The following is a 22,972-nucleotide window of genomic DNA, read 5'->3' as shown; positions in this document are numbered from 1 at the left end:
ACAATCAACTGTGCACATAAATATGTACTGTCTTTGAGGTTGCAGACATAGCTAAAGAATGCCTTGTATTTGTCCTTCACCTGGGAGCTTTAGTAAACTTTATTTGTCCTCTGAGTTGTTTGTTTAGTTTCATGAGAGTGCTTTTATCTTGCTGGGTGCTGCACCTCCTAATTTTTGCCATGATTTTCTTCCTTCTGCTATACAGCCTATTGATATTGTGAGTCCACCAAGGTGGCTTACTTTTTAAGTTAGTTCTGTACTTATTCTTGATGGCTGCAGCTGCCTGTACATGCTTGGGTAGGGTTTCTGTGTGCAGTTCTGCCTAGACAGCAGTGTTGTCAAGGATTAGGAGGCTTGAAAATTTTCCAGGTTATCACTTAATAGTAGAGAGCTAACCTTACAACATTCAGGGATTAGCTGGGGTTTCAGAGAAGACATACTAGGGGGTGTGCAACACTCTCCCATATTAGTGAGGACCAGATCCTGTGTCTTTGTGCTCCTGCTTGGCCTACTAAATATCTGGACCAGGGAATTTTTGTTTACAAAGCCCACGCATCTTTTTTCCTGTATGTTTTGTGTTATACATGATTCCCAGTTAATACTTGTGTAATTAAAGTTGCCCATGAATATGGCATTGGGTTGAATTGCAAAAAAAGTTGGATGAGATTCTACCCATGATGACGTGAATGCAGAGAAGTGCATGTACATTGTCTTGCTTCCCCATCCTTGAGGTATATTTATTTTTTATGTAAATCAAGACACCTCCACCTTTACTCCTTGTCTGTGTAGTAACTGGTCTAAATGTGTGTAAGGCATTCTGTCCTTACATTACTGGGGTGCTCTCTATTGCTTCAAATCATGTCTCAGTAACTCCACAGATGTCCGCTTTCTCTAGGATGAGGAGAGTTTGTAGGGAGTGGAGTTTTTTGTTTAGGCTCCTGGCACTGAGCAGTAAAACCTTTAGATTATCTAGGTTTTGATTTGCTATGTTGGAAGGATTGCCAGGTTTGTATTGCCTAAAAAAAGGCATATGAGGGAGGGCAATTTTTTGCTAATATTTGAAAGCCTAGATAGGACATGTGCAGACCATCTCTGGCAAAGTAGGGTGGTCTGTTGGCCATCTCCTTCCATGATGACAAATATTTCACCGCCTTACAATAACACCAGAAACTAAGCCAATTACTAAAGTCAGTTATCTCTTCTTATTGTGGCATCATCCTTGAGAAGGCAGAATGCTGCTCACTTCTAGGCTGTTACCCGTCTGGGACACACATTCTGAGAACTTCCTCATTTCTATCTTCATGTAGTCTAGGGGGGCATGTCTGAGTTCATTTACACCCACATGGTGGGCTATGACTGAGTCACACTGGTACTTGTGGTCCAGGGGCTTGAGTGCATATATAATCTGGTGGATCCTGGCCCCTAATAAGCCACTTAACGTGACTTTCTCCTTACTCATCCTGGTGAGGGGGCATCAGTGTGTCTAACAATGGAGTCTCCAATGACCAGAATGTTGGATTATGTGGTCGCTTACCTTAAGGGCTTAGAAGTAGAAGCTCCATGAGATGTGGCTGTGTGTGATGATGTCAGTATGTCAGTGTTGTTTAGAAAGAGTGCATCTGCAGCTGCTGATGGCATTTGTTATATGCACCTCATCTAGGAGGTCTGCAGAGTATAGAAAGGTTACATTTAAGTGTGTCAGCATATGTGGGTCTATGTGTCAACTTGAAATGTATGTGATAGGTGCAGCATGTGTACTGCTGACAACTTGATTGATGTTAGGTATGGTTTTATGTGAGAATTTTGCCTGTGGTGATTTTGTATAAACGCATATCTGACATACCTTATCAGTTTGTTTGAGAATTAGCTGGATATTAGTGAGCATAAAACAAATTCTATATTGTCCATGATGCCCATATCCACCAAGTTGCCAATGGAGATAGTGGAAAAGTTCATACCTATGGCAACAGACAGATCCCTTTTACCGATTAGATATTTGCTGTGAGAATAGAGATTAAAATCAGGAGTATCTGCTTCTCAGCTCTGGGGGAAGTGCATGTTACTGCACAAAGTAGTCACCCTCGACTCAACTAGGTTCTGATAACATCTCAAGGGTGCTTTTACAAGGAAAGTGTCATCTGAAGATGCCTGCATCTGTACAGGGACTGCAAAACACTTAACGTAAACATCTGTAGTAGACCCTGAAGATTTATGGATGCAGAATTTTGGGAGATACTCTGAATTTATGTTGCACAGTAACTAATCAAATAACACTTATTGAAAAGCCTTTCACAATAGCTTAGTCAGCTGGATGGGTGCCCCAAAATATACTCCAGGGCTTATAGCCTTTGTTCTCCTTGAAAAGGTTGCTACAATATTTGGGTGGTTATTGGCAAGGGTTGCACAATCTTGAGTCAAATAGCCTTGCATTTTGTATGATTCCTACAGTTCTGTAGTGTTTTGGGAATTATCAGTCTTGTTACTGTTAGCAAACAGTTAAAATCTACTGTAGCAGCTTTTCATTGTTACATTTTTCTTACCCATTTCCAGTACCAGTCTGTGAATCTTCTTGTAAAACATTGTCTTTTTCTGTCTTTATTGCTATTTCTTTCATAGCCAGGTCACCTGGTGCTGTATGTTCTGATATAATGCTTACATAATCTTCTGTTACGTTAGGTGTGTGTCTCTTTTTTACTCTTGATGAATACTGAATGCCTTGAAAATATATCCACTTTAGTTTACTTTTCTCTTTTATTTTTTACATTGCAGTGATATGGCTATAACCTTGGCGATCATCATTTTGAATGCAGGATCTGATATGGGTTGTTAAAGATTGTGGTGAACATGGAGTAGCTCAAGCATGTCATACTGTTTGACCAGCCTTGAGGTGTGCTTATTTTTTATGTAAATAGATGCACATCCATCTTTTGCTCTTTCATGTTCAGTGGGTGGTTGAAATGTATGAAAGGTATTATACCTGTACACTGCCACAGTTGTTTCTATGGCTTTGAGCCATGTTTCAGTAACTGCACAGATGCCAGCATTCTCCAGAGTAAGGAACGCTTCCAGGGAGTGCAGTTTCTTGAGACTCCTAGCATTGAGCAGTATCAATTTTAGCTTGTCCTGAATAGCTTTTCTTATGTTGGAAGGTTTGTCTGTTTGGCAGTGCCTAAAAAAAGGCACTGTGGAGTGGATGATGTTTTGGCCAATATCCAAAACCCTACGACAGGTGAAGACCATCCCTGGCAAAGCAGCATGACCTGTCAACCATTTCCTCCCAGCCTGACAAATATTGGACCCATTTGGAATGACACTAGTAGCTAAGCCAATTATTAAAGTCAATCATTTTCTGCTGGTATTGTGGCATCATCCTTGGAAAATGTTACAATGCTGCATACTTGTCTGTGACACATATTCTCAGAGCTCAATCATGTGTCTCTTAATATAGTTCAAGAAGGTACATCTCAGATCATTCACACTGACATGGACTATGACTGAGTCATACTGGTACAAAGGGGTAAGTGACCTGATTGCTTGCATGATATGGTTTATCCTGGCCCCTGACAGGTAACTAACTAAAGTTCTCATTATCCAGCCTTATAAGTGGGACATCAATGTGTCTCACAATGGAGTCTCTTATGACCATAATATTGAGGTGTTTTGCTTTACTGAATTTGCAGTTGAGACACCGCGAGATGTGGCTTTATGAGTTCTGATGGGAATTGTCCTGTTTATGTGCATGCAGAGTTTCTGAAAACTGCTCCGGAGAGGCCTTTGAGGTTTGGGTAAGTTGCATGGGAGCACCTATGCATATGTGGGTCTACATGTGTGGTCCTTTGTTGAGTGATGTGTGTGAGTTGCAGACAACTTTCTTGCTTTTTGTGTCTGTATGTGAGAGTCTAGCTTCCAGTGTCAATGTGTAACTACATCTCTCACATATTGTATTTGTCTGTTTGAGAATTAAGTGGCTCTCAGTGTACATAAGGCAATGGTTACATTGCCTGAGGATGCCCATGTTCACCAAGCTGGATGCAGAGATAGTGAGGAAAGTGCCCATCCATGGCTACAGGTTTTAATGTGTACTTAAACGGATAGGAGTGGAGGGTGTTATAAGTGGATGAGGGAAGGGTACTAGGAGTGGAGGGTGTTGTAACCAGATGAGGGAATGGTACTAGGAGTGGAGGGTGTTGTAACCGGATGAGGGAAGGGTACTAGGAGTGGAAGGTGTTGTAACCGGATGAGGGAAGGGTACTAGAAGTGGAGGGTATTGTAACCGGATGAGGGAAGGGTACTAGGAGGGGAGGGTGTTGTAAGCGGATGAGGGAAGGGTACTAGGAGTGGAGGGTGTTGTAACCGGATGAGGGAAGGGTACTAGGAGTGGAGGGTGTTGTAACCGGATGAGGGAAGGGTACTAGGAGTGGAGGGTGTTGTAACCAGATGAGGGAAGGGTACTAGGAGGGGAGGGTGTTGTAAGCGGATGAGGGAAGGGTAATAGGAGTGGAGGGTGTTGTAAGCGGATGAGGGAAGGGTTCTAGGAGTGAAGGGTGTTGTAACTGGATGAGGGAAGGGTACTAGGAGTGGAGGGTGTTGTAACCGGATGAGGGAAGGGTACTAGGAGTGGAGGGTGTTGTAACCGGATGAGGGAAGGGTACTAGAAGTGGACGTTGTTGTAACCGGATGAGGGAAGGGTACTAGAAGTGGACGTTGTTGTAACCGGATGAGGGAAGGGTACTAGGAGTGGAGGGTGTTGTAACCGGATGAGGGAAGGGTACTAGGAGTGGAGGGTGTTGTAACCGGATGAGGGAAGAGTACTAGGAGTGGAGGGTGTTGTAACCGGATGAGGGAAGGGTACTAGGAGTGGAGGGTGTTGTAACCAGATGAGGGAAGGGTACTAGGAGTGGAGGGTGTTATAAGCGGATGAGGGAAGGGTACTAGGAGTGGAGGGTGTTGTAAGCGGATGAGGGAAGGGTACTAGGAGTGGAGGGTGTTGTTACCAGATGAGGAAAGGGTACTAGAAGTGGAGGGTGTTGTAACCGGATGAGCGAAGGGTACTAGGAGGGGAGGGGGTTGTAACCGGATGAGGGAAGGGTACTAGGAGGAGAGGGTGTTGTAAGCGGATGAGGGAAGGGTACTAGGAGTGGAGGGTGATGTAACCGGACGAGGGAAGTGTACTAGGTGTGGAGGGTGTTGTAACCGGATGAGGGAAGGGTACTAGGAGTGGAGGGTGTTGTAACCGGATGAGGGAAGGGTACTAGGAGTGGAGGGTGTCGTAACCGGATGAGGGATGGGTACTAGGAGTGGAGGGTGTCGTAAGCGGATGAGGGAAGGGTTCTAGGAGTGGAGGGTGTTGTAACCGGATGAGGGAAGGGTACTAGGAGTGGAGGGTGTTGTAACCGGATGAGGGAAGGGTAGTAGGAGTGGAGGGTGTTGTAACCAGATGAGGGAACGGTACATTGGTGTAAACGGCAGCTAACCAAACCAGTGATGCTGCCCAGCACCACACCATAGGCTCTCTGAGCAGCAATAGCTCTGGGTGCTATAATAAGGTAAGGTAGACCTAAATAGTCCTAACTAAATGCATAAATGCTGCTTACCACTGCAAACTAGTTGCCCCATAAGTAATGCAGGAATGAGGTAACATTCCAAGGTCTTTTTTTGTCGGGAAATTTCAACTTCTATTGATTGTGTGTATACAAGGCACCATTAACTATGATGCCCGTGCACTGGCCCAGCAATCAAGGAGCCTCAATCCTCACCAATAACACCAGTGAGGGGCGTCCATTTAGGGAAAGGATAATAAATACACACACAGTAAAGTGCAATTTCCCTTAAGAGCACACAGAGATCACCGTAAGTCTGGGGCTGGTTTCAACCTTTCCCTCCAGGTCCCCAATAAGACTCCCCACTGGCACAGCTGTAGGGTCAAGATCTCAGCCTAGTAGGCAAGCTAAAACTTCCAGCACCCTCTGTCCAACCAGTGCTTCGTGTCCCTGCCCAAGTAGCTGACACACACACACTTTGAGATAAGAATTTATACAACCACACATATACTTCTGGGGAAGGCTGGCACAGGTTCTCCAGCTGTGCCCCTTTTACCCAGACTATATGGTAGAAATCACTGCCACCACCCAGCTAATATTTATCAGCTACTCAAAAGACCTTATGAAAGGGTGTCCAATTATTACTGTGCAATATTATTATCCAAATGGTAAGTGCAACTTAACAGTCAAGACTTATTTGGAGTGACTTGGTACAGTAACACATACTCTTAGAGCTTAAATTATCTCTACAGAAAACAGCCACAGTTGAAAGGTTTAAAATATTTAATAATAAATAAAAAACACAAGACAATACTTCTTACTATACAGTGCTAGTCAAGAGTTCAGAGATCACAGGAAAATGCTTAAAATAATACAGTAGAATAGTTCTGACATCAACACAGAAAAGCACTTAGACTAATCTTCCTATTTCCTAGCTATTTCTAAGAGAAACACAGTTGTAAAATCCTAGTTAATATAGACACAGGTAGTGCTGGTGATGGTGGATGTTCTCAAGACAAATGCTCAAATGCTCTCCTTTTTTCTGTCCTTAAATTGATAACACAGTACCACTGATTCATTTCAGATTACATCATTTATTTCTGGTTACCAGGCTAACAGACTCTCAGAGGTTAATGGCTCCTTTGATCTTGCAGCTGGTCAGGAACCAGAGCAGTAAAAGAAATTATACATGCAAATTCTAGCCTTTAACTCTGGCCTCAAAACAATAGGCAGAATTCCTTCATCCAGACATATTGGCTCTGTGTTTTGACACCAAATAATTGATTTGTCAGCTTTGTTACAGCAGAGTGCACTATTGTTACATTTTTTCAGTTCCACATTTAACACCATTTTTTCCCATTTACAAGAACAAGTCTGTGGCTTATATTACTATTTACAAATGACAGAATTATCTACAAAATTCTATCTGGCTAGGCTGGCAGCCTTCACCTATCTTCACAGTCACCATCACTGTGCAAAAAGCAGCTCTGAACAAATGCTAGGCTTATATACAAATAGGAAAAGCAAGTTTTACACTAACAGGAAAAAAAAAAGTTTTACACTAATTATGCCGTAAGGCCAGGTAAGTACACAAAGAGCTTTCCATGAGTAGTTCCCAGCTCAGATAGGTGAAATCAGCCCTCTCCTGCCACAAGAGTTAATTTTGACCCTCTTAATGTAAAATGATTGGTTTGGAGTACAAATGTTCAGGAACCACAAACAGATGCCTAATACTAACAAATAAATGCTAGATACAGTGTATTTCAGTGCATAACAACAGCTCTTATAGCAGTTTGAAAATGCAACATTAAACTTTAAACAAGTGCAAAAAAAGCAATAAATAGCACATTAAACTTTCACGGTGAAATGAAAATAAACAAGGTTTCCAGATGTTGCATCTGTGCAGGGTACTGGTACAGGGAGAAGCTCTGTGCAAATGTGCCAAATTTATACCAGAACTAGAAATTCAGATAACTTAATACTGAGCCTTCTAACCAATAAAACAACTACACTTGCCCTTTTGTGTGTTCCCCAACTGAGATAGACCAGGGAAACACCTTTTATTTTTTTATTTATTTTGACATTTGTTGACCGGGTTAGTCTGACTGAGCGTGAGCCCATTTTCAACAGAGACCTGAGGAGAAAAGCTCCAAACCGTACATTTATTCAAGAAATTATAATAAGTACATACGCTTCAAATACAGGACAGACAGTAATACAGGAGCACCTATGAATACAAAAGAGTATCTCAGGTACAGTAATATCTAAATAATCAGACAGAGTAATCTATGATACAAGAAGTTAAACAGAGGTTAAAATGGTTTCTTTATACAAATCAGAATACAGGACAGAAATAGACAATTTAGCAAGTTCTGGGATAGAGATTTATTTATTAAATAAATAAAAAGAAAAGGTATGATTATTCAATAAAAGTGCTTTGCTTTGTAGAAATGAGCCAAGAGCTTAATTACTTAATTGTGCAGAATTTATAAAGGCTCTAAAAATAAGGTAAGCTAATTAATAGGCTCACCAGATAGCAAAACAACTGCATGCAGGAATCTCTAGTGTGTTTCCACAATGTATACAGACCAGGTTACCACCACTGCCACTAGGTTGTAAATCCTCTGGCCTCTTGATGTAAAAACATGGAAAAGAGCTTGCAAGAGTGTAAAATACACTACTTTATCCAACATGTAGTGAAATAGTGAATTCTGAGCAAGTAAATCAGTAGAAAAGATGGCAGGCAAAATGCACTTTTTCAAAATAAGCGCAAGGAAAGGCCAATAAATAATTCAAGACAGAATCAGCTCTGTAGAACGGGAGGAGCGTATAAAGATCAATTTACAGTAAGGGTGGGCATCTTAAAAATCACCAAGTTTAAAAAGCAGATCAAGGAATGGAAGGGTGGGAGGGAAAAAATAACCAGCGGGGAGTCACCATCAATGTTGTAGTTTTTGCAGACCTTCAGTCTTATCAGTAAATATAAGGCCATAGATATTCTCTGTGTATTTAAGTATCACTCGGGAAACAAATTAACCAATGGAAAAAAAAAAACATGAACTGTGCAGACTGGTTAATTTGTGTCTGTTGGCCACACCACAAAACAAAAATACCACACCAAGTAGGTTTCTCAAAATAGAAAACAAAATGGAACAGGTAAAACAGAAAGTGGCTCTATCAGTTTAAGCAACTCACAGCTAGAAGAGAGATTTACTTGCCTCACCTAGCAGGAAATCAGTAACAGTTCTTGTAGTTTTTGCAGGCCTTGAGTCTTATCAGAAAAGACAAGACCACAGATATTCTCTGTGTATTTAAATATCAGTCAAGAAGCAAATTAACCAATGAAAAAATACATATGTATATCACTCGAGAAAAATAATTAACCAATTAGAAAAAAAACATGTGAACTGTATAGCCTGGGTAATTTGTGTCTGTCTGCCACATAGATGAAAACCACTAGGCCAAGCAGATTTCTCTAAACAGAAACAATGGAACAGTCTATGCACACACACACATATACACGCATATATATATATATATATATATATATATATACATATATATATATATATATATATATATATATATATATATATTTATATATGTGTGTGTGTGTGTGTATGGATGCATTATTATATTTATTGATAGCCTCTCCCTTCTGCCTTTACCTCCTCAAGATATTCATTTACTTTTATTTGTTAGTCAAGGTCCATCACTGATCCTGATGGAGTGTACCATTTGTAGGTTTTTCCTGGAGAATGCTTTAAATGAAGTATAATGACATATTTAGAACAGAATGTATTCAGCAAGCGGCAACAAATAACAACAAAGAAATATTTGTTAACAAATATTAAAACTAAAATAACAATGTAATGGATTTTTGTAGTATACCAGCTCTGTTTGATTGTATTGCACATGCAACCAGAATGAGAATATAAACTGTCTATATAATATTTACAATATGCAGACAGCTGTATAGTTTATAAACCCTGATGGGGATTAGGAGGGTTTGCCATCAGGGAGAAAATTTGGGAATGAAAAGTTTGAAATGACAGTGGTGAATTACTACTGGCTTCTCACTTACGCAGGTGTTTGCTTGCTGAGAGATGATTTTTTTTATAGCAGACATTTTATATTACTTCAGTCTGTTCATCCTTTTTAACTCTGGACATTTTTGCTAGTTTTCTCCACCATAACTATGTAGTTTATGACCTGTGCAATGATGTAATTGCATGGTAATGTCTCATTTACTAGAGTTTCTAGATCACAGGTACAATATTGCTGACCTTTATTTCCATGCAGCTGTGTGATTTTTTTCATTTGTAGTAATGTAGCAGGCAATTTTTGAAACCTTTATACTGTATCTTTTCTCCCTGGGCTTATAAATATATACCATTTAAATGTATTTATACAGAAAAGGATAACACTGAGAAGATGATAGTTAAAAAAATGAACAGTTAAAACAGAATAGCTTGCAAAGTGATAGGTTCATAGGTTCATAGGTAGGTACTGGGCTATCTGCCCGAAAGCATATATTAGCCCAGCCACGTTGTGCGGTATTCACCACCCCTTTGGTTAGTTCCCTAGGCCCTTGATCTAGCAGCTAGTACCCTTGGCCCCTATCTAGTAGAGCTGTTGGTATGATCCCTGGTGTGAACCTTCTGTTACCCATCCACTCGTCAGGGTTCCTCTTGAAAAGTTATAGTGAGGGGCTCTGTCTTATGTAGATCGGGACCATGTTCCATAGCAAAGGAAGTCTTTGCAAAGGGAATCTATCCCTCCAGCATGTTCTATTCATTGTTGTGCTGAGGTTTATATCCCTGGAGCGTGTAGCTCGAGTGGATTTGGTTTAAATTATATCTTAACATGCATTTTTAATCAGATTTCTGTAAGCAAAATACTAACATAGGCTACCAGAATAACAACTGTAGAATTGAAAAAGCTTAGTCAGACTTTACTTTTCAAAACATTTTATGTAAATAATTGACAAATCAGAAGAGAAAAGATGTTGACACACTGGGTTATGCATCAAGATTTTGCACGATAGCAGAGTTATGGACTGTACAAATCTGACCATGATGTGCTGTATTTTGCATGCAGAGGTGATTGTATTTTAAAGCATTAGTCCTTGGGATTAAGTACCTTCCTGAAGCCTGCTTGATTTGTATCAGCTGCTTAAAGCTGTAAATTCAGGCAATGTCCTTGCAGCATATGAGGAAGTGTTTATCTTTTGGGTACTGTTGCTTTAAAAAGCTGACTGCCAGTCTCATGCATACATCTCATTAAAAGCTGGTCCTTAAACAAAGCACTGTATAGTTTGTTATTAATTATTTAGTACATTGTGTGTTTATGGGAGGTGTATTTTACAGTATGCTATTACATTATAAACTAGTATGAATATGTAAGCAGAGAATGTGTCCAAAAAAGTAATTAAGTTGGCCAGGCTTGTTGAGAAGGAAAATGTCAACTTGACATAGAAAATTAAAGCTATGAGCTGGTAAACTTCATTTTTTAGTCATCACAGATTTGATTCTCTTAGTTTCCACTTGCAAACTACTGCAGTCTGATCTGGTCACTTAAAACAGACAGTGTCCTAAATACCCCTGGAAAAAGACACATGCCACGTGCTGTGCATCACACCTCTCAAGCTCTTAGTGCAAAAGTCTGAGCATAGCCTAAAATGATGATGGGGTGGGGGGGCAAAGGTCCAAAACTAGGATCAGATTTTAAATATTGTTCTTAGAACATTGCTAGAGTTAGATGGTTTGTGTTTAAATGCATTTTCTGAAGGATATGAAGTCTGAAATTCAAATGTATGTCATTATTTAGTGACTTCAATCCTCAGTTATTTACAAAAAAATACAAATTTTATGAGCAACAGACCAAAAATATGATGTAAAATTCTGGACATTCTGTGAGAATCTGGACATTTGAGAGGTATTGTGCTTGGTTAATAGCTGAATAACAAAATGGCTTTTGTAAGGAAATAATTTATGCAATTTTTGTCTACCCAGTTAGGAATAAATTCATCCAGTCTGAGTTTTAGACAGAAACATATTTTTGTGATGGTGAAAATGTTCATCCTTTAAGTAGTCAGCTGAAGCAACCTTAAACTTGAAGAAAGAGATGTGACTACCATATTTCATATTCTGTAACATTCTCTGAGAAAAAAGTACTTCAGAACATTAATCTGGTGCACTGCATTAGATTAAAGACATTATTATATGCATGTTATACTAATATCTACAGCTTTAAAGCTTATCACTTATTAAGACATTGTTGCCTTAAATATGGTAGTATGTTGTGGGATTATGTATTTATGTCATTCTCAGCCAGTTTTTTGGTTAATACTTAATTTCTTATGACACATATGCTGGCCATATAGTTCGCTGAGTCACTGGAAAATTTTCTTCACATTTACAAAGAGAAGTTCTGACAAACCATCCAGTAGTTCAAAAGCTGGGGGGAGAAGATGTTGTCCAGCATGTTCATAATAAGGGTGGAGAAATGCTGTCCTTAGGTACGAGCACTTAAAGGAAATAGTCTTAACACAGTGAGGTTCATAAGTTAGTACTAGGCTAACTGCCTCTGTGAGCCATTTATGCCTAGCCAGTTATGGTTACCCGTGTAAGAATCAAACCTTGCACCTTGTGTTGCAAGCTAAATACCTTAATCATTATGCCAACCTCCCTTCCTTTTAGTTCCAGAGGCAGATGTTGGGACTGGATCCATTGCTACAGAAGAGGTAACTGTGGCAGTTGAACATTTCCTCTGTAGCAAAGCTGCAGAACTGCTGAAATCATTGGAGATTATTGGGGTTTCCTGGTTATAGCACATTTTCAAACCCATGTGGAAAATGCAGTAGTACGTCTCAGTTAGTGAACTTCTGGTATTCTATGCCTATCATCTTGACTGGTTTAAATAATTGCTACCAAAAGACTTAAACTTCTAAGGATTCTGGTTTACCTCTCATTCTGATTGAAGACACAATCTCAGTATAGGCATACATTATTTATTTCATGTGGATCCACTGTTATAACAAAACTAAAGCCCTTAGCATTACAGTAGTTTTCAACCATATATTAAAACTCACAGTACAGGCAGTATTATAAACAGCATTACCATATGTACTAGTTATCTTTGGCTTCTCCACAGTTTTACAAAGTCTTTCTGTACTGCTTCTGTTCTTTTACCTAACATTTATGTACAGTGACATCTGCATCCCTTTCCTGTGGCGCTATTCCCATAATTGTAAGGATTTATTCTCAATCCACTAAGTCACAATATCAGACCACCATGCCCCCCATTTGGTTATATCTTCATAATGAATTATAATCGGAATTCCTTCTCCTTTGGAGTGGAGTGGCAGCCTGTTGATGGCCCCACAACAGTTGAATCTTTTCATCCATATCAGAATACCGTACTGCACAAGGGTCTTAAGATATGTGATCTCTGTAGAGTGGCATATAGTGGGTACATTGAAATGGAAATGGGGTGACATTCTTGAGCCTTTGTCCTTCCCATATAGGTGTATCATGATATACATCCTTGTCTGTACTGAGAACCCGATTTTCCTGTTGAGGGTCAAAGTTGTAAAGCTTATCATTCAGAGTTATTGGCTCCAGTGAACTGACTTAAAAGATTGAGGCCTAACATTGAACTGCATTCCCCTTATTTACCTGGAATGATTAAAATATTTGAGTAAAACATTTTCCCTTATTGCTTCCACGAATGTTTGCTTTGTATCATCATTCCTCCTTATTCAGAGATTTGGTTGTTAATTACATCACCAGATCAGATGTCTTTATCACTCATGGAACTGGGGTCTACTCTTGTCAACAGGGCTGTCTTTCCTCCTGCCTGACATTCTTGAGACTGAAGGAAAGTCAAGAAGAAAGAGCCATGTGTTTGCCAGTGATACTGGATAGAGCAGTAGGTTGAAGTACTGGAGAAGCCTGTTGAGGTGTGTGTGTAAATAATGGCTGATGTTGCCCACTGGGTAAGGATGAGGGATGGCATAAATATTGTAGAATTTGTGCAGCATGTGGTAGATGGCTGGGTACAAGCTCATGAATGTGGACAAGCAGGTAGCTTTATTGTAGTCAGGGAGTGCACATAGGATCATAGGAGGTTACTACGCTAATGACCCCAGGGCCCTTACAAGCCTAGACAAGTTCACCCTGTGTTCCCAATGGCGTCTGATTTAAGCGGACACTAAAATCAACACCTATTGCCCATCTCCAAGAGAGAGACACAGGTGGAACTCCCAGGTGAATTTCCAGTTACCCATCCAATTGTCGAAATTACACTTGAATAGAGCTAATGAGGGACTTTGTTTAGCATGAATAGGAAGCTTGTTCCAAAAGTGGGGCAACCTCTGTGAGACAAATCTGTCTCTCCAGCAAGTTCTGTTGATATCACATACCAGGTTAAGGTCCTTTGATTTGCGGATGTGCAGCATTTCCATTAAAGCTGAATCAGTGATTGCTCTGTATGCACGACACAGTTAATTTCTGAGCAATCTGTATGATACAGAGTAAAGTGACAATGATTTCAATATGTCTGCATAAGACAGAGCTTGAAGATCCTGAATTTTCTTAGTAAGGAACCTTTGTGGTCTCTACAGTTGCTGCAGGTGTTTGGAAAGGAACATACGAAAGGGAGAATTCTACTCTATTACTGGCCTTCTTAAGGAAGAGTACAGGGGGTTATAAAACCTCTTTTTCTGGAGGGAATGCCCTTTCTTATGAGATGAGCGATATAAAATGCTCTTCTTACTGCTGTGGAGACATGGTGATCCAAGTTAAGGTTGCTGTCAACCTGTGTTCCCAGATCTCTCATCACTGACTCTGTACTTAGGGTATTGCTATTGATGTGGTAGTTTGCAGGAACATCACTCTTGCTGAAGGGGATGATAATGCTTTTTTTTGCATTAAGTTTAAGACCGTGATTTTAGCACCAGTCATTAGTCTGTGTAAGACCTTCTTGCAGGATGTTCATAGGTTCATAGGATGATACTAGGCTATTGACCCGGAGGCACTTAAGCCTAGCCAAGAATTTCACCCATGTTCTCACCTCACTAGGGGTTTCAGTGATTGCTCCCAGTTTGCAGTCATCAGCAAACTTTGTCAGCCACAGCGCTTTAGTTTTAGCTGTACTTCAGAGACATAGGTTCTGAACAGTATGGATCCCAAAACTGATCCCTGTGGAACATCACTGATTACGGGTCTGCTGGAGGAGGTGGTGTCCCCTAGTTTGACCATATGATTTCTATCAGTGAGCCAGTTTGCAACCCACCTGATAATATATGGGTTGATACCCAGCTGGGTAAGTTTATCAATGATGCCTGAGTGGGGACTGTGTCAAAGGCCTTGGCTAAGTCTAGGTAGGCTGTATGCACAGATTTGCCCTCATCTAGGGCTTTTGGTGACTGTCTCAAAGAAGTTAACCAAGTTTAAAAGGCACGGTCTCCCCTTGGCAAAGCAAAACTAGATGCGGTCGAGCATTTGGAGATTTCCTTTATCTTTGTCAATAATGTCCGTGGCCTTGCAGATAAGTTTGGTCAGGCTGTGTCCTAGGCACTGGTGTCTGACAGCCAGCTTTTTTTTTTTGGCAAGTCCTGACTATGATCCAAGGAACCAGAGTCTGAATAGCAGCTCATATACCTGCTGAAGGTGGTATGATGGTGGGGAGGGGGACAGTGAAGAGAGGAGCAAAATGGCTTTTCCAGCTCACCTCCCTTTGGTCAAAGGGGTCAGAGTCCATGTCTGGACACTCCTCACTATGGTAATAAATTGAGAAAGACTCGAGATCCAATAGCACAGCTGGCTTGAGGGGGACAGGGCAGTCATGATGAGTTATTTAGCTGCAAATTTGAGTAACATGGCCTCCCTGATGCCCTGTACAAGTCAAACTGTGGCACAGTGAGGGGCAAGTACTGAGGGGTTAGGGCATTAAAGCTGCAATCCATCTAATGGTTCATATGTATGATGACTCCACTCTCAAATCCTTGACTCTTGTCTCCTGGAGATATGAATGAGATGTACTGTGTATCAGTGGGACAGGAACTTGATGGTACAGGCAGGTGGTAAAATGCACCCCCCCCCAAAAAAAAAAAAACAGTCTTTTAACTGCATTCAGAATGCTGAGTTGTGGAATAGTCAAGATAATTCTTGCTGGAAAGACTCATAAGTTGGCATAGTCTCGGAAAATGCCCATAGGCCACTGGAGAGTGGGAAAATCCTGGGAATTTCCTCACACTCTACAATGGAAGACAAAAGGATACTAGCCAGGTGAAGGGGCTTGATCAGGTGTTTCAGTTAGAGGCTTGAAGATCAGACATTAGCCAAAAGCTACACTTTCAGAGTCCCTCCTTGTGATTGCCTGTATTCTCAGATAGTGAGGGTTTAAGCTTGGACTGTTATTGACTGACGATAGTGAGTTACGCTGGAAAAATGCCCGAGTCCCCGGGTCCCACTGATATCTTACCCATGCTGAAGTATTCAAAACAGAACTGTGCCCCTTGAGTCTCATAGCAAAGGTTCAGCTGTTTGAATTTGTCCTTATGGACTCTACTTCTGTCACCACCTCCCATGCAAGGATCATAGTATAAAGGAACTAAAAAAAAAGTTGTCTAAGACAGAAAAGCACACTGATGTTGCTTATTTAAACATAGAAGGAGTTAACCTTCATATAACAAAATTCATATCCAACATCTAAAGAAGAGAATGCTGCTGTGATCTAAGATGTAATACAGGGAGAGGTTTTATGGAGGGAAATCTGTGGTCCAGTTAGGACACATGTTTCTGCTTGTGTAGACTGAACAAGCCTGTAGTCTGAAGAAATGCCAACTTGTTAATTTCCATGCTTGTGTGAATCTTGTGACATAAGAGTACTGATGAGCACAACCAGTTTTCCAAGAAGACACAGTGCTTGAAATGTGATTCTTGTACTGAATACTATTCCAACATATTCATTACTTCTACACAGTGTGGGCAGGCATGGGTTCCCATTGCTGTTTCATGTATTATGTCATAATGAAAGGTTTGTACAGAGTTAATAAGAAAAATTAGTCCATTGTTACTAACACCGAGGTCACTGTCTACCTCTCATTATAATGCTGTGAAGGAAGTACTTTTGGGATGGCCAAGCTCCTTGGATCTGAAGCTAAAAACTCTGGATTTATTATGGATGCCACTGAAATCCTTGTAATTTCATGTCTGTCAATCTGACAGTGTATGAACCAGCCAGATGTGGCTGGCTTTAAGGGCAGGCAGGCAGAATACTGTTACATTTTACATTAATGCTTAACACCTCTCCGACATTGAGGTTTTATGCTTTACTAATAAAGCCGATATATATCATACTTAAAACTCCCTAAAAATTAATTGTTTATTTATTAATTTAACATTTGTTTACCCGGAAGGTCTGACTTGGAACAAGCCAATTTTCAGCGGAGGTCTGGGGAGAAACACTCCAGACACATGTTTTTGTAAAAATAAATCCAGAAAATGTACTATACAGTTAAAATCTATTATGTAGTTCTGAGAATGTGTTATGCTTGGGCCAAATCATATCGCTGTTATAAAATTGAAGGTAGAAGCACTGAAAGCACACATTTCCAAACATCATTTTGGAATTTGACATTTCCATGTGAAGTGATTTAGAGTGGTATTAGTAATTCAAGGCACAGCAGTGCAATTCACAGTGCACAGCTGAGGTGAGCTCTGCTAGTTAGTAACTCCTAGACAAGAAGATTACCATGATCATCCATTCTAACTGAAAGAGAATTTGCCTAACTGTGAATTGCTCATCTGGGCAGTTCTTGAGTGCCTGACCAATCTTAGCTAGTAGATTTCACGGGTACCTAGCAGGCCACATGCAGTCACACACTCCTTCCATATATGTGTGCACATACACACACACAGATATATGCACAAAGACACACACACACACACAACTTCATACTTATTTTATTATTTATTTATTTTACATTTGTTTACCGGGTTAGTCTGACTGGATACATATCCCTATTCAGCAGATACCGGAGAAAAAAACTCCACATGAAAAAGAACAAACAACACATAGACTAAGATCAGCAAATATCAAAATAGAGAAGATTCAATACAAGTATATTAATATTAAATTAAAACAATTAATTACAAGAGTAGATCCCAGATATTGAGATAGGTTGAGTTTGAAAGAGGTTTGTTTACAAGGAGACCAGCTACTGTTTGAACAGGGGATGGTAATGAAAGCAGAGCTGCGATAGTTTGTAGCTGTGCTGTAACCTGCCTTCTGTCTGATAGTAGAGACCTCACATAGACATGCCACACTACAGACAACTAGACATTAACTCAATCATGCATACACACACACACACACACACACACACACACACACACACACACACACACACACGTGTGCATGCACACGTACAAAGACAAATACGCACACAAGCGCATGCACACACACACACACACACACACGTGTGCATGCACACATACAAAGACAAATACGCACACAAGCACACACACACACACACACACACACACACGTGCATGCACACGTACAAAGACAAATACACACAGACACACACACACACACACACACACACACACAGACAAACATGCATGCACACACACACACACACACACACACACACACACACACACACACACACACACATGCGTGCACACATACAAATGCACACACACACAGATATACACATACAAACATATGCACACATCTAGTATCTGCATACTTTAAATCCATGATATCCACATCCATAAAAGTTACATGTCATGTTAGGCAGCTGTCATTCACCAGATATGCACATACATACTCTGACATTAAGCAGTCATGCATATGCATTATAGAACCTACTGCTATAATGTCTCTATACCTGTCCACACAGACTAATGCACAGCCTATCATGCACATGCTTTTTAGCACTACTCATCTGCATTGGCACTACTCACCTGCACTGGCAATCCAAGCAGGGTTAAGCTGCCTCGCTTCACTCTGTGCAGATTCTTTTCCCACTGAAATACTTATGTATAAATAACCAAAATTGCTAGACAGTTACAGTGTTGTGCATTGCTTTGCATGTAAACTGCCTAGCACAGATATATGAGAATTACTATGGTTAGGCAATTGACTCTGCAGAGTACTACACCAGATTCCTAATGATCCTAATTAGCATATTCACCTCCCACTGCCACGCTTGTATGCAATGCCAAATCTCTTGCTGCTCAGTAGTGCAGGGCTGCATTGTGAGGGGGAGCACGAAACAGGAATGTCTTGCCTAGTATATATACCAGCTTGCATTGCATTGCAAAGCATGCAACTTGTCTGTAAATAATACCCTGGAACTAGGACTAACAAATGAAAAGTTAAGCTATTTCATTCTGTGTTTGGAAATTAGTTGTGGCTTTATATTCTCTTTCCTTTTCCAACTTGGTCTGCAGGAGCTTAATATGGGATTTCAGCTGTTCATATACTGTGCTGTTGGGAAGCAAAACTCTTATTTAGTTATTTTGTTTATTTCCTATCCATGAAGCCATCTACAAATATATATTCTTATTTGGGGCAACCCAGAAAGGATGATATTGTCAAACGGTTTGTTTAAAATAACTCTGCATTAGGGTCACCATGTTTTTAGATGTTCAGAATTTGAAATTTCTTATTGGCAGTATACATTTTATAGGACAAACAATACCTTCAGCCAGTGCAAAAGATTTATTTCTACTTTATTACAAAAATAAAGTCAATTAATATAGAGCTGTGTTGATGCTTACCAGGAATCACTCTTAAAGCAGTTGAGACAATGAACTTTAAAAAGGAGGCCTAGATTACCACAAGCTCTTAGCCCTAGACCAAGGGAGAAAGAAAACTAATTACAAGAGTTTGCAGTCCATAAAAGTACAGGAAAGTTGTGAGAGAGACCTCATATACATATATGTCCTTGCAAAATGAGTTTGGGGGGGATTAGTATAATGGTTAAGGTGTATATTTTGCAGACACGAAATACAAGGTTTGATTCTCACCTTTGAAAAATAATAGCTAGGCTTAAAACAGGCTGTGAATTTAGGCAGCTAATGTAATACTTGCCTATAAACCTATGAATCTCTAAATCCTTACAAGGCCTGTAGATCAGAAGAATATCTTGAAGCCCAGGGTAATTAGAACAACCTCTCTATGGCATATGCCACAGTCACATATCTTGGCACTAGCCTAGTACAGAATCCCACTAAAGAGAACCAAAGATGGTACAGGCCACTTTCTTATTTATACCAAGCACTTAGTTGATGTCTGCAGTGTGAATAGGATGCCAGCAGTCTTCATGGCATGTCTGAGGCATATGAACAGTCACAATGACATCTATTTGGTTAATTCTAATGGTGTAGTATTATTACTAAAGTATTGTTCCATGGACTTGACTATCTATAATGGTGTCAAATGACTGCCGTAGCTTCCTGTTGTTTATAGCATGTGTTAACATCTTTTACATATAGTGCCAGAGATTTCCTGCAATATTTAAATGAGATTTATAATGAAAGATGCTTCAGTGGAAAACAAGTGAGAATAACACGCTTAATGCAACCAAATGTAGGGCTATGGTGCTGCTGTAGAATAAAGATGAAATCTACTTACAGTTTATTTTTTAATCTCTAAACTCATATCCTTTGTACGTGGACTGGTGAGTAACTGAATTGTGGAGACTCCCTTAAAAAAAACACAACTTTAATTACAACTTACTAAATATTTTGATAAAGGAGGGTGATAGTTTTATGTAATATGGCCAATGAGTCATGACTAACCATTCTGCAGCAAGAGGTGAGCAGTTGCAGTTTATTAACAGGTTTGATTTGTTGTAATGGGAAAAGAAGATGACAAATTTTGGGAGAAGAGCTTGTTACATCAAAATGTTGAGGAACTGACTGATTTCTCACCATCTGTCCAAACTTACTTTATACAAAGTGGGGTCATTCCAAAACATCATTCTAGAAAACTATCCCAATCAAACAACTACACCTTGATCAAACAGAAGACAATGTCAAACAGCCCTTTCTGAATTTTTTAAATTATATTGCCGTACTACATAAAAAGAAACTGAAACACAAAACTGCACCCTGGCTAACTCTTAAAACAAAACAAATGATGACTCCTTGAAAAAGAACCTGGAAAAAATGAAAGAGTGTACTCCACACCTGAAAAACTACAGGGAAACAGTATACGCTACAATTAAGTGATGGTCAAGTTTAACTAGATCAGAAATATTATTACTACCCACTGCAGTCTATAAAATAGATACAACCCAAAGTAATTCTGTCAGTCAACACATCATTTATTTACTTATTTATTTATTTGTTGACATTTGTTGACCAGGAAAGTACACTGGACCCAAAGACCCATTTTCAGTGGAGGCCTGGGGAGAAAAGCTTCATACAATCACAGAAAATTTTACATAACATCAGCTTGGATATACAAAGACAAATACATATTATAGAGGTATATAATACAAGAAAATAAACCCAGTGTGTTAAATCTTTAGTAATTCTGTTTGTATAGTCTCATAAGTAAGAATAATGTTTAATCAATTCTGTTTATTTAGCCGCAGAAATAAAACAAAATGCAAAAAAAAGCAAGAGAGAGATTGGATACAAAAACAGATAGTGTAATTTGCAACTTTATTAAGTTAATAAAAGTATTTGTAGTGCAGAGTGGCCAGCACATTTAAGGTGGTTTAATCATGACTTCAAGAACAGACAAGGTTATTGAGGTAGTCTTTTTTTAGTTCAAATTTAAATGTTTTTAAAGAGCCAAGTTAAGTAATAGAGAGAAAGAGGGGGAGAACATTCCAAAGTTTGGCAACGGCATTGGAATAGAGACTTCCAGCTCTTTTGTTGGTTTAGTTATGGTTAGGAGTTGTTTGTTAGAGGACTTAAGATGCCGAGTAGGGGTGTGTGTTTGTGTTATAGTCTGAAGGGATGGGCAGTAGTTTGGATTATTTAGTAGTTTGAGTGTGAGAGTAAGTTGGGAGTAATATAGGTAATGAGGGAACTAAACCAGTTTATAGATTTAATGGCCAGGCAATGATGTGTGCAAGTTGGCATGTTGGAGACAAACTTAGCTATTTTATAGGAGCATGACTGCAGATTGTTCAGGAGAGATGTGTATAGGTTAGTGAAAATGGAGCAACCATGGAGGAGGGACGGTAGAAGTAGACTATTAGCTAGTTTCAACTATCCAAATAGAGTTTATGCCTATAGAGTTTGCCAAGCTTTAAATGGGTCTTTTTGATTGACTTGAATATATGATTCTCATCGATTGTGATGCCAAGTAGTTTAGCTGTTTTTATAATTTTAATTTCTGTATTGTTTTGAGAGAATATTTTAAAGTCTAGAGTTAGAGGTTTAGTTGTGAAGAGTAAAAGTTTTGATAATTAAACCAGATAAACAAGTCTCCATGTAATTATGTCCTAAATCAATCATATTACAATATTGCATGTAACTTAAACAAAGCTGACATTACTCCCTCTATGACAGACTCATATAAAATAAACTCCTTTGATTCAGACTTGGTGGATCAAGTGAAAAAAGTAAACTAAAAAGGTGAACATCAACCTCTCTAACCTCTCTAGACCCAGCCAAGCGTCCAGTACAGTACAGTATTTATGTATAACATTAGAATCAATGGCATATCTACTCACTGCAACAACACTCAAACAACTTTTCTAAACAAACTTGATTAAGGTTACAACAAAATCTAAGCAGCTGTCCTAAAAGCATACATTATCATAGGTTCATAGGTGATTACTAGGCTAACAACTTCAGAGGGCCTTTTTAAGCCTGCCTATGCTTCCAAAATGTATCTGACATGTTTCGATACTCCAGGGTTATTTTAAGGGGTATTTGTAGGCTTGTGCATGAGTGGCCAAGCATTTATAGGCTGGAATCCAAAACCATCTTTAACTAATCCCATCTTTAGACAGTATTCAACATAAACCAAACAAAAATGTCACAGTGTTACATTTTATGCAGAAATGTTATCCTATAAGACAGTCTCAATCAAAAATACAAAACCAGCTACTGATAAGTCATCTAATCACTATGGTGACGCATGATGTTCAGTCTGTGTAATTAACATATGGACTGTTACCTTTGGATGTAAAATTAGAAGAATACACTGGCTAAAAATGTATATCTGACTCTCATACCTACAAATACTTGTGTAAGTCATTGTTCATATTTGTTAATATACAGAAGTACAAGTCATTCCTGACAATACAAGTCTACAACACTGCAACAGCAGATAACTGTTTGATGTTAAGTACTTCACACGAAATAATTTTCTATACAACCTACGTCTAACTTCTAAATTATTCTTCATTAACATTTTTATTGACATCTCTAACCACTGCCGTCTGT

The sequence above is a fragment of the Protopterus annectens genome, chromosome 2.part1, assembly GCF_019279795.1.
Source record: "Protopterus annectens isolate FY-2018-M chromosome 2.part1, PAN1.0, whole genome shotgun sequence".
Lineage (NCBI taxonomy): Eukaryota > Metazoa > Chordata > Ceratodontiformes > Protopteridae > Protopterus > Protopterus annectens.
Note: the sequence above shows the minus strand (reverse complement) of the source record.